This window comes from Centruroides vittatus, unplaced genomic scaffold (assembly GCF_030686945.1).
Source record: "Centruroides vittatus isolate TY-2023 unplaced genomic scaffold, ASM3068694v2 contig_596, whole genome shotgun sequence".
Lineage (NCBI taxonomy): Eukaryota > Metazoa > Arthropoda > Arachnida > Scorpiones > Buthidae > Centruroides > Centruroides vittatus.
In genome coordinates, this window is record NW_027122360.1 from 59,524 (window position 1) to 72,495 (window position 12,972).

Consider the following 12,972-nt stretch of genomic DNA (forward strand, 5'->3'; position numbering starts at 1 on the left):
GGAAAAGGCTGGTAAAGTTTACTAAATTTGAATTACGAAAATTTCTTATAAATTTCTTTTATATATGCTTACACGGAAGCATTGAAAAATATTTCAGGTCTTTCCATAAAATTTCAGTAATAAGTAAAACACAAAAAAATGTAACAATAAAATAGATGACCGGTATCCAATACTTCAAATTTATTAATTTACACCATTACGAAGCATTGAACATTACTTATATGAGAATAGAAAAAAACGCATTAAATATTGAATAAAAACTCATGAAAGTATAAACATGCAGTCATTCTATTTACATTTTTAAGATGAAAAATGAATACATTCATAAGAATATAATACAGTAATTCCTATATTATTTTCTCAAAGTTAAAGTAAAAAAATGATTGCTATTCTGAAGTAAAATATGAAAGAAATGTCCATAACATATAATTTTGTTATTTTTTCCAAAAGTATTCAAGTTTCTCAGTAAAGGATATTAATTACCATCAGTCTGATTATTGTAAGTATACAGAAATATTCAACATAAATATTTTGCAGAACATAAAACTGAGTTTGAATTAAAGTTGCTCATTACTTTGAAGCGTATAGAAAAACCTTACTTTTGTACAGTGCAGAAAATATTCCACTAAAATTCTGCCAGGACTATTGTTTTCAAGTATATAATAAACTTTAATTTCTTGAAGACGTCATACAATCGATTGAATCCCATCTTTACTAATTGTTCACAAGTATACCATTTCCAAACCACAATTTTTATGTGCATCAGTTTCATCTGGCTCATTCAGCCCTTAGCCCGAGATATCTCGGGCAAGTTGTATAGCGTTACAAAAAAATGGGGTCCTTTAGGACTCCTAAAAAAATTTTTTTTTTGATTTTTCGGATGTTTTCTAAGTCTCCAAATTTTTTGAAAAATTTTTACCCGCGCGAAAAAATTTTATTGCGAGTTTAATTAACCTTTAATGACACGCGATTAACGCTTAATGGTTTTTTTATGGGATTTTTTTATAAAACTTTATTCATCTTTCTAAAGTTCTAGTGCGTCGATTTTACTTCGGTAAAGTTATTTAAAGCTATTTTCTGATGTCAAAAACAGCATCCAATAGTTTTTTAATTTTTTTAATTAATAGATTTTATTATATATACGTTTAATTAAGTCGGGGGGTCGGAAATTTCAATTAAAATCGTAATTTTAAAAAAATATTTAGAAATATACCGCCATCTAGTATTCACCCTACTTTTTACCCTTCTCCTCCCGAGAGTTTCATGAGAATGTCCCGCGAAAGACGACACCAGCTGTTCTCAAGGTCATCCAGCTGTGTAAACAATGACACATCGGTGTCAAGTTTCGCGCTAAGGCCAGACAAAGGAAATTGTACTTTGAAGCTTTTTCTTCAAAATTAACACATTTCTATAATTTTTTTTCGTTTTTATGTTTAACTACATTAAAATTAAAAAAGTATTTAATTCGCCAGAGTCTGAACGAGTTAAATCGAGTATACTACAAATTTTACTACCATTTCCAGACCACAGTTTCATTCACTTCAGTAACAGAAGACTCACTTTTTTGCTGTTTACAGAAACATGTTACAATTATTTCAGACAAACAATTGTCAAGAACACGAGTTGCATCTATCTTATTTCTTTCATGTGTAAAAAAATATTTACTACTGTATCCTGCGTATGATGTAATAATTCAGTTTTATTTGGCTAATGCCTTTTAATGTATAGAAAGAGATTTTACAACCGTTTTCACCGAACAATTTTCATTTCCTTCAGTTGCATCTTGATATATACCGATACACTTATGTATACAGGATAATTTTACTATTATTTTTTGTACGGAATTTGCATAAAATTTAGACAGAAGAGTCTGAATTTTATGAAAATCCTGTGCAGAAAATAATTGCTTTCATTTTTAAGAAAAAAATTACCAGGAAATATTTTTCAGTCACTAAAGTTTAAAGTTGCATTGGACTCATTTTTCATGTATACAACAACATTTTAGTATTATTTCCAACAGACAATTTTCATTTATTTCAGATACATTAAAATTATTTTTCTAATGTATACAGAAACTTTTTACTATTATATTCAAAAGATAATTTTTATTCACTTAAATACATCTTATTTTTTCATGTATGCGAGAAAATTCTCAACTATTTTCAGCAAATAATTTTTATTTACTTTAGTTATATCTAAGTCATTTCTTTTATGTATAGAAGTAAATTTTACTTCCATTTTCAGTGCAAATTTTGTTTACTTTAATTATATTTGACTGATTTTGTTCATTTATACAGAAAATTTTCACATATTTAGAATAAACAATTACTATTTACTTGATTTGCATCTGGCTCATTAATGCGTACAGAAAACTTTCACTCTCGTCTCCAGCATTCAATTTTAAATTTTGTTTAGTTACATTTTGTTCATTCCTTATATCTCTACAAAAAATTTACCACCATTTCAAGCCAAAAATTTTTATTCACTTCAGTGACATCGGGCTGATTTTTTAAAAAGGACACAGAAAAATTTTACTACCATTTACAGCTGACGATTTTCAAGAATTTTGAAGTATATTGAAATTTTTTTTTTTTTTTTTTTTTACATTTCTTTACAATGGTCTTACAATTTCTTCACAATAAGTCACATCAAATGCAAACGCATTTAATGTAGCTTATTTTTTTATTTATTTTTTTTTAACTCTTTCCGCCCTGTGGGCACTAAGAGGGCCTCTTTTAGAAGGCCCATTATGGGTTCGGCCAGGCCCACAATGGAGCGACCAGGTGGTGAGGGACGGGGCCCGACATATCCGAACGGACCACTGCCGACCAACTGGCCAAGGCGGGGGCCAGGGGCCCATTTGTAACGAGGACGGTGGAACCCTCGGCAACATACATAAAAGGTACTCTACTGCAGTGGTCGATGAGGAGTTGGCAAGAGAGCTGGACTCAGAGTACGGTGGGTAGGTCGACCCACGCCTTCGTGCCTGACGTTGGCCTTACCCCAGTGAGTTGTTGTAGGTTGCTTACGCAGATACTGACCGGACACGGGAGGTTTCCCCATTTCAAGTCCATTCTTGGACAAGGAGATGGTTGCTGTTCCTGTGGGTGTCCTCGCGGCGACGCGAGACACTACGTACTTGACTGTCCTCTTACAGAGGATTTCCGCCGAGGGGCTGACCAAGTCGACTGGTCCAAGCCGCCTGAACAAGTACTTCGAACGCTAGCAGCAAGTGAAGGAAACTTATTGAAACTAAAGGAATTGATGGTTAAAGTCTCAGATCTTTTCGATCTATGAGCCCAATGGACGCATTGGGCTGGGCGCCCTCTTCTTGTAGGGAAGGGCGCCCTCTTTAATGCTTGGGAATCTCATTTAAGACCGTAGGAGCTAACGGTCGCGGCAAAGGAGGATGCCGCAACACTACAAAGTAATTTTAAATGACAGAGCAAGTTCTAAGCGGTGTAAACCGCACAATCATTCAAAAGTTATGCCAAAGTTAGTGAGTTGGGGCTAAGAGGGCGGATGACAGCTCAGGAGAAGCCGTTGGTGCCCCAACTAAAAGTAAAAAGAGTCAGTGACTACCTTCGGGTAAGAGACCAAGGCCCATGATTAAGGCATAGTCTCTCGAACCCTGTAGTGCCTGGTGGCGGAGCAGGGGAAAAGAGTTTCCTTATGAGGTCCACCCCCGAAAAATTCCTGGGGATTTTCGACCCGTTCGGATTCGATCCCGGGTCCCCCAGAGCGGTAGGCTGCCACCTTGACCGCTCGGCCATCCGGCCGTCCATGCAAACGCATTTAATGTAGCTTATTGTGTAAATGAAACTTTTTATACGACGTTCTGTGGACTATTCTTATTATTGGTTTGAATTTTATCCGACTCATTTTTCCAATTATTTGGAAGATTTCAATCTTGTTTCTTCTAGAAGATTTTAATTCGTTTGAATTGCAATATGCTTCATTACTTCGAAGCAAATATAGGAAGATTATTTTCTCATTTCGTATACAAGTTTACCGCTTATATATATATATATATATACAGGGTGGGCCAGCGAAAACGAAACGGCAGAGTGTTCGTGTTCGTCCAAGCAAAGTCGCTCGGACAGGTCGATTTTACTCTCGAGGGGACATCTTTTGCAATAAAGTTTTTGCGATTCTGAATATTAACTAAACAAACATTTTTTTCGAAATAAATGCTTTTTTAGTTAATACAAAATAAATGAGTTTTTAAAATTTTTTGTTGTCTGTTGTATTCAGAATCGCAAAAACTTTATTGCAAAAGATGTCCCCTCGAGAGTAAAATCGACCTGTCCGAGCGCTTTGCTTGGACGAACACGAACACTCTGCCGTTTCGTTTTCGCTGGCCCACCCTGTATATATATATATATTTCTGATTGTTTTCACGTATTATTTCTATGATTATTTTATTTCTGTTTCTGCAGAAAATTTCCATTTGCTAGGTTTTCGTCTGGCTCAGTTTTCCAAGTACAATAAGACCACGTTTATTGCTTAGGATGCGTTCCTAGACGTCAAAACGTTAAATGAAACGACGTTAAACGAGGTCATTTTAACACATAGTATATAGGGAAACCGCAACACCCGACTACAAAAAATCAAATTTTACTTTAATCTTAAGTTATTTTTATATTAATTTGCAGAATAATATATGTTACATAAGATATAAACATATGCACACAGAAATATAAAGTTCATTTTTGTGATGAAAGACCTGGCTCTTCTGAAATTCTTGATTTTTTGCAATGAAGTAGTCTAGTGTCATTTGTCGCTTTCTTTTTCTCTCGTTAAGTAATTGTCGGTAGAGAGATCGCATCTCGTCTTTATTTTGCACTCCTTTCAAAATTTGTATTTTTGAAAATCCGAAGAGGAATTTGTAATGATTGTGGCCCATTGCACGCCAGATAATACTACCAGAATGTCTTAATACACAAACCTTCCTGCAAAATTTCAGAAATTTTCAACAAAAGGCTCAGATGTTAAGCTTCAAATTGGGTGAACAAATTTGTGCCCCTCACACATACTAACATGCATACATACAGAAAGAATCCCAGTGGTTTTATATTTGTCGACGTTTCGAGGTCGCGAGCCAAAAAATTTTAAAATATTGAGAGGATCATTTTTTGACCGATCGCCATTATTTCCCTCTGCAATACAATAGCAGAAAAAGTAAAAACAAGCTTAATTATACAGCTGAGTGATTAAAGAAAATAAACTGATGATGAATATAGATGCATTTTAAAACACTTCGTGAAGTCGTCTTTATACTTAAAGATTCAATAAAATTTAATGCTACAGAAAATATTTAACCAAATTACGTTTTTACTTTCTCTCTATATAACAGCCGCGAAAGTATTGCGATTCGGCAAAAACTGACCTCGTTTTAAATATTTACATGTTTTGTTGGATTGCCATACTTTTCCTTGAAATGTCGAGAAATGCAAAAAATTCGGGGAGTAATTTCTTTGTGTATGGATGTTAGTCTGTGTGTGTGTGTGTGAATGGGCACGATTTTGTCCTTCCTTGAATCTTCCTTTAAGCTAAAAAATTCCTGGCCTTTTTATCGAAAATTTCTGAAATTTTGCAGGGAGGTTTGATTATTAGGAAAATTGATACGATTAAATTATGGTAATGAAAGGTCGAGGAGTGGGAAGATAATGGAGGTCGTGCGTATCTCCAATGAGGTCGGATTTAATGGCGATTTTACACGTTATTAGCATTTACTATTTTTTTTTTTTTTTTTAAAATAAAACTCCTCCCTACCCTCAAAATTAAGCTTTCTATCATTGTATAATACTTCAAAACTAAAAATAATTTTTAATAAAATATGATAACAGATGGCGCTTTTTAATGTGGCCGAGAAATTGAGAAACTCGGTGCTAGTTTATTTTTCGATAAAAAAAGAAACGGGCAGTTAATGACATTAAAAGTGTTAAAATTCCAACAAGATAAATTTTTAATTTAAAATAAAGCCTTTCAAACACGTCTGAAGTGGAATGTATACAGTTTTGATCATACGTATAAGTGTAATATTTAATTACCATAAATAAAACTAGTGGTAAATAGCCAATACGATAATTACATCAAAATTTTATTTAAAAATTTTAAAAAATATATCACAAGAAAACACAGCACTTCAGCTTTCTTCATCTCACGTGAATATAATCTTATGTTAATTCTAAATATAAGTATTGTCTTGTGTATTTACTAGTTTTATGTATATTAATTAATATACGATATAACATTCTTTCTCCTTCCTGTTGCATTTTATAATAATTCTTTACATAAACAATTTTTATTAGTTTTTAAAAATAATCTGCACTATCAGAAGTAAATGTCTGTTATAATTGTCTGAACATTAAATATAATAAAAAAATACACGAAGTGATCAAAGTGTATTATTCACGCACGTGTGGAGTTTTTCCTTTCTTTGGATATGGAGATCACGAAATGTGCATATTTGCAAATAACTCGGAGAGGCAAATTTGAGAATACTCCAATAATTTGCCTTGTTACGTATACATGAAACAGAAATTAAAACGCATTTTTATCCCACGAGTGTTTTACCCATTAGAAAGGAAATAATATGCAAAAATTAAAAATATAATCATAATTTTTGATGCGATGCCGATAATTTCACCATTTTAAAATAAAAACTGGCCTTCAATATTATGTACTATATTATACAACATTATATAAAATATAACTTCTTATATAATGTTTGAAAGACATCTTCCTACACCTATACAATTATACGTCGGAGAAGCTGGAATTAATATAATAGAATGTAGTTAACAAACTATTTCAATTTTCGAATTAATAAATCACAGGAGAAACAATTATAAATTACTTATCAGCAGTTTATACTAAATTCGCACAAATTTTATTTTAAGTGTTTTGGTGTTTTGTTGGAAAAATTAACAAAACACCAAAACACTTCTAGCTTTCAACGTCAAATGGCATAAGAAAGCTGCCCATCAGCGGCCGAATAAATAAAATCACTAAACGACGTGGGTTCGAGAACCGCCAACGGGTGCTCGATACGTGGGTTTCCATCACGTTGGTAACGACTTATGTCAACTTTTTTCTCGTTGTTTTATTAGCAAGTCAACAATTTTGCCATTACGATCATCTCACTGTATCGAACACGTAGTTATAATTTTATAGCCGACCACAACACGAATCGTTGCCATAAAGATAACTACAGTCGATTGAAATTCACTATTACGATTGAAACAAAAGAATTAACACTTAGATAAAATTTAAAGCGATTTATACCAAAGTTAAACACTTAATTCTTCTAACTTTAATAACTTATGTAATTTCTGCTTTTATTGGCATGTTTTCATTCCTGATTATTCAATTGAGAAGAACAAGCAGCTCTTCGCCTGCCATTCGTCATTTTCAGACGAACGACAACCCAGAACTCACCACGTGGAGGTGGCTGCTTCAGAGTTCTACCAAGAGTTGAAGAGAATGCAACTCCGCAAATGACCAATATCACTTATGGTGTTTCATTCTCCCTAATTCACGCAATAAAAATATTTAGAACTACCTCTCAATACTTCAGTTTCAACTATTCCAAACTTAACGTATTATAACTTAATTTAGGACGAATTATTTAGCCTAACAAATAGGGTTGTAATAAATTGGAGGGTTTATCCCATCAGTGGCTGACTAAACTAATAAATGCAATATTACAACAACTAGTGATAAAAGAAGACAGAAAACTATAAGTATATCATGTAATAAAACGCACGTTAGGGCCAGAAAATTCACTTCAAACTCATATCTAACCTTATTTAAAAATAAAAAAAATAATAATAATACTCGCACTGCGCGGAATTTAATAAGGCGAGATACTCCCCTTTCGTTTTCGCCTCTGTCTTTACCGGAGCGGTGCCAAATACAAGGAGCCTTTCCGTCTCCCGTCTCCGTCTTATGTCTTTACTCGAGCGAACCTTAAATAAGCGGGACACAGAGAGCGCTCTTTGCCTCCCATCTTCATCCAGGCGGGCCTTGCGGACCCAAAGAGCTGTCTTCATTTTCCGTTGGCCTTTTCACTCGAGCGGGCCTTAAAAAACAGTACACAGAGATCCCTCTCGGCCTCTCGTACGTTTCTGAAGTATAATTACTTAATCAAAAATTTTCCGAGAAATCTGAAGGAAACAGAGAAAATAACGTGAAACTTTTGAACAAATGTACGCTTAACAATGACCACCTACAATAGAAAAAGTCAACGATACATTATAACAATTCGTTAGGTATTGTTGGAATGTATTTTTAACAACGCGACATGACGTATTACGATCCCGTCATGTTCTTACGTCACGTGTTATGTAAAAACATTAATCGGTTAAATATAATTCATAAAGGATTATTTTATTAAAATAATATTTATTACAAACAGGATTATTCTAACTTTTTAATGCTACAACTTGATCAACGTTTTCGGTTATCGTTATCAAACTTTTACTAAGGAAATCTGTAGAAAAATTCTTGGGTTCTTCGTTTTCAAAATCATTATTTTCCAGTTCTACACGAATTCCTTGTTCCGCCAGTTCTTGAAGGTCACCAGAAACCTGCAGTAACTCCTCAATATCCTGCTCGTCTACTTTTCCTAGTCCTGCTGTATCGATCAGGTTGAAAATTTGATCAATGATAGGCTCTTCTCGTTGTAAATCCTCGGATTTATCATTTAATTCTTCCGCAAAGTCGATATTGCCTATGGCATCCATGATGTTATATTTATTCCAAAATTGCAGGAAACGAACGTAGATTTAGAGGAAGTACAGCGCTACAACAAATTGCCAGCTTTTGCCGATTGGTTCGTGTTTGGGAATAATTGTATTATATACGAATTAATGAAATGTTGCGATAATTTGAATCAGCATAAATTTTGAGCTCTTTTTTTCAGACTTCGAGCAGACCGCATTATATCGAATCAGTGTTAAAATATTACATATGCTGACCCACACGTGGAGATGTTTTATTCCTTAAAATATAAATAAAAATTTTTGAAGGCTTAAATTATACTCGAAACTTTTTCTCGTAGTGAGATTTTTATGGGTGACTGTTTTTATCTCCACCATATGTGACGAATGTCATTTACATCTATTGAGTGACGTTTTAAAGTCTTTTCACGGAACGTCTCTATTTCTTATCTTCTTTTGCAAAAAGAAAGTTTCAAAATAGTTTTTAGATGAGTTAAAAATGTATCTTATTCGAAACTATTTCTTTAAAGATAGTGATTCTTAACTTTTTTCGCTGCTTACTCTCCTTATATCTTTTAGTTGCGTTCTTGCACCCCATGAGAATTTTAAGTGTTCCATTTAAGGAAATAATACAACAAATTCAAGTTCAACCGAAATGATCTCTGAAAACCCTCCGAAATCGACTTCTCGATAGGGATTTATGACCCCGTGTCTGTAAAACCTTCAAATTGTGTCGTCAGAAAACCAAAATAGATATAAAATTGTTTTAGGAATGTATCTAATAGTATTGTAAATATTGAGTTTTTCTAGAAATTTTTCATTGTAAACTTTGTTTTTCTTATTAATTAAACGTTTATATAAATGTTTAAAAGTCAAAATAACTCAACTGCGGAAACGTGTGCATTGCAGATTAAATTGTGCCACCGCTTTATGAAATAGAGAACTTTTTATGAAGTAATGCAAAAAAATAATTTCAAACTGCTTCTTTATGCATCTACATTTTTCCATTCGTTGTTGTATCTCTTACGATGTTTCGATGCAATTTCTTATCAGATTTCCATAAATAATATGTATTTTTGTATTTAGTGCCAAATAATAACTCAGAATACCTAAATTTAATGCTTGCTGTTATATTTTATTCAAGAGAATAAACAAAAAATTTAGTTTTTCATACATTGTTACATTCTACTTATATTCTGCAGTTTCTTGATAGATATTACGTTTGCCGTAACATTTGCATCTATTGTTTATGCACTTTCCCGGACCTTTACACTCACGCTGACAGCCTCCGCAAACACCTTCCACTTGAAAATCCGAGAAGAATGCTGGGGGAAAAAATATTTTACAAAATTGCAAAGAATGTATCTGGTCAAATAAGATGAAATTAATTTAATGGCAGAGTTAATTATCTTACCTATTATTGCGCTTAAAACAAATAGAACTAAAAGGATTCTGCAGAATTGCTTCATCATTCACTCACTGCGTCCCTGTAATTAATGGTATAAATACGTTACGTAAATCTTTTCATATGTTGAAGGTTAATATGCTAGAAATTGATGTTTTTCCGCGTGGTCCACCATTGCTAAATAACACAAATTTAAGTTTTGATGCTAGAATATGACGACCCATTTGAATAATCAATAGTTGAGGAATATCATGTCCGACAACCTACAATATTTTCCATTACGAGTGATCCAGGCATGCAATAAAATCGATTCACCTAAATTATAGATGAAAATCAACGTGTCAAATTCAAGAAATGTCATTATTATCAGATTGGATTAATGGAACAAGGCAATGCAACACATGGGCAATCTGCCAGAGGAAGTACCTTCCCGGAGGCCTTTCTATTTACGTATTAGACACGCTAAGAAAAGAAGAAAAATACTATGTGATAAACCAATATGTGAGGCTCGAACTCTCTACCAACTACCAGTGTTCGGAGGTTTTATGCACTCGGCTAATGGTGGGTGGGTAATTATCAGATTTGGTTTGTACTCGAATCTCTGAAAACAACAAGGTATCTGGAAATGTAATTTGATGCTACATTCGGACACATAAAATATAATTTTTAAACTCGATGAATTCATTAAATTGCTGGTTGGTTTAGCTTCATTTCTATTGATGTGGTAAAAGTCATAATAAAAAGCTTAATAACTGAATATACAATTCATTAAAATTCTTTTAATACTACAAAAATGTCTTTATACACTAAATAACTTAGTTAATTACATACTAAAAATAAATATTCTAATTTATGAAACTGCTACTCACCAATAAAGGTAAACTGGAAAATGAAATGAATAAGTTATATGAATTCCACAAGCAAGTTACTTATTTATATATAAATAAATCTACCATTCGTCGTGTGCAAAATTAGTTTAACATCTAAACATAAAACTAGTTAAAAAATTACAAGTTAAACATAAAATTTTTAATGATCTTAACTTTAAATTGTGCAATTTTCGTAATTGAAGGCGCAATTATCGTTACGATAATTCCTATTTTTATTTTAATTATGAATTAAATTCATTCCAATAAAAAATTATCAATAGAAATTTATATAGACGGTGAACGAAAATTCAGTTAATTTAACCATCCACAAATTTGAATTTTGAATTGGGTCATAACTGCATACTTGTATGATTTGATTAGCAGAGAAATAACTTTTATAAATGCTTAATTTTAGAAATTATTTTCATGATTAAGCCGTTATATAAAATATATTTTATGGATTATTTTCCGAAATTTATTGCAGAAAGTTTTCAAATATTCTAAAATAAAATATAATTATATATAAATACTTAATAGGAAAAATAAAAAGTTTATATTTATAACAAATGGAATTCTCGTTAGTTGACTCGAAAGTTTGCTTAAATCTGGAATGAGTAATAAATTGTTGTTCTTTTGCAACATTTTATTGCTCGTATTTATATGTAACATGTCGCATCTGTGCTGACGTATAGCTGGAATGCTGCAAAATATAATTGATTTTTAATAGTTTATTACTACTCAATAGCAAGGTTGAGGCCGAAGTTATCAACGCGAAAACGTGTACGTCGGACGTTCGGCGCCGCTTTCCCGTAAGCCTAAAAGTTTGACAATGGCGTTTGGAATATGGAGCGTGATTCCGCCGACTTTTCAAACGCCATTGTCAAACTTCTAGGCTTACGGGAAAGCGGCGCCGAACGTCCGACGTAGCCTACACGTTTTCGCGTTGATAACTTCGGCCTCAACCTTTCTAGTAAATGAAAGATCGCGTGGAAAGAAATGGTAGAAGATCTGTATAGTTGCTAAAAAGCTAATTAGACTTCTCTTTCCATCGGGCAGCTATAAACATCTAGCAAGAGTGGAAGATTTCTCTAGTAGATTAGAAATTTCACATTTAATTTGCAAATATGTTTTAATTCTTTATGATATTAAATAGCATCGTGTAGAATTTTAAAATAAACTTTATCTTTGTTATATTGTATTTCTTAAATATTAAATACTTTTTATAGAGCATACGAACTTTTTTTATTAAACATCATCATCTATTAGCGGAATCGGCTACTGGTGTTCTAATTATGTGCTTCGTTACTATACGAAAGGAGTACACAGCGACCGCGTTTAACCTTCGAAATAATTGATCTCATACTTGTTATCGATTTATCTTCACTGACGAGACTATGTCTCGTCTCTTAAATCGCGCTGCTGTCAACGCTGGACATTTTACAGGTATGAAGGAGTACGTCGGCAGGTGCAATTTGGCACAAAGTATTTGGTGCCCAAATCACGAGCGCATAAAATAAACCAGACTTGTATGTAGTCAGGGGACCGAGAACCGGGTCAAAAGAAAATATGAAATGCTGAGACTGTTTCTACAAATAGGCGCGAGTGCGAGATTTGCGCATACGTTGCTCGCGCTCTCCGAGACAGTCTCGTCCCAAGAATGGCTTCGCCGTTTTACTTGTTTTAAGAATAAAAGACGAATTATTCTGTTATAAGAGTCTAAAAATTGAAGATTTTTCCTGAATAAATTAGCATCTTTTTTGATTAATTCTAATTTTTTAAATTAATGTTAAATATTTGTAAATTTTAATGGTCACACTTACTGCGTTTTAGCATTTATACTTTCCTGGCTGTTGTATATAACTTAACAGAGGAAAAGTATAGTATCGGTAAAAATCCGGTAAAAAAATCGGTAAAAAATGACCCCTCGAAGATTTTTATATTTTTCACTCACTTCTTGAAACGTTGAGAAGTG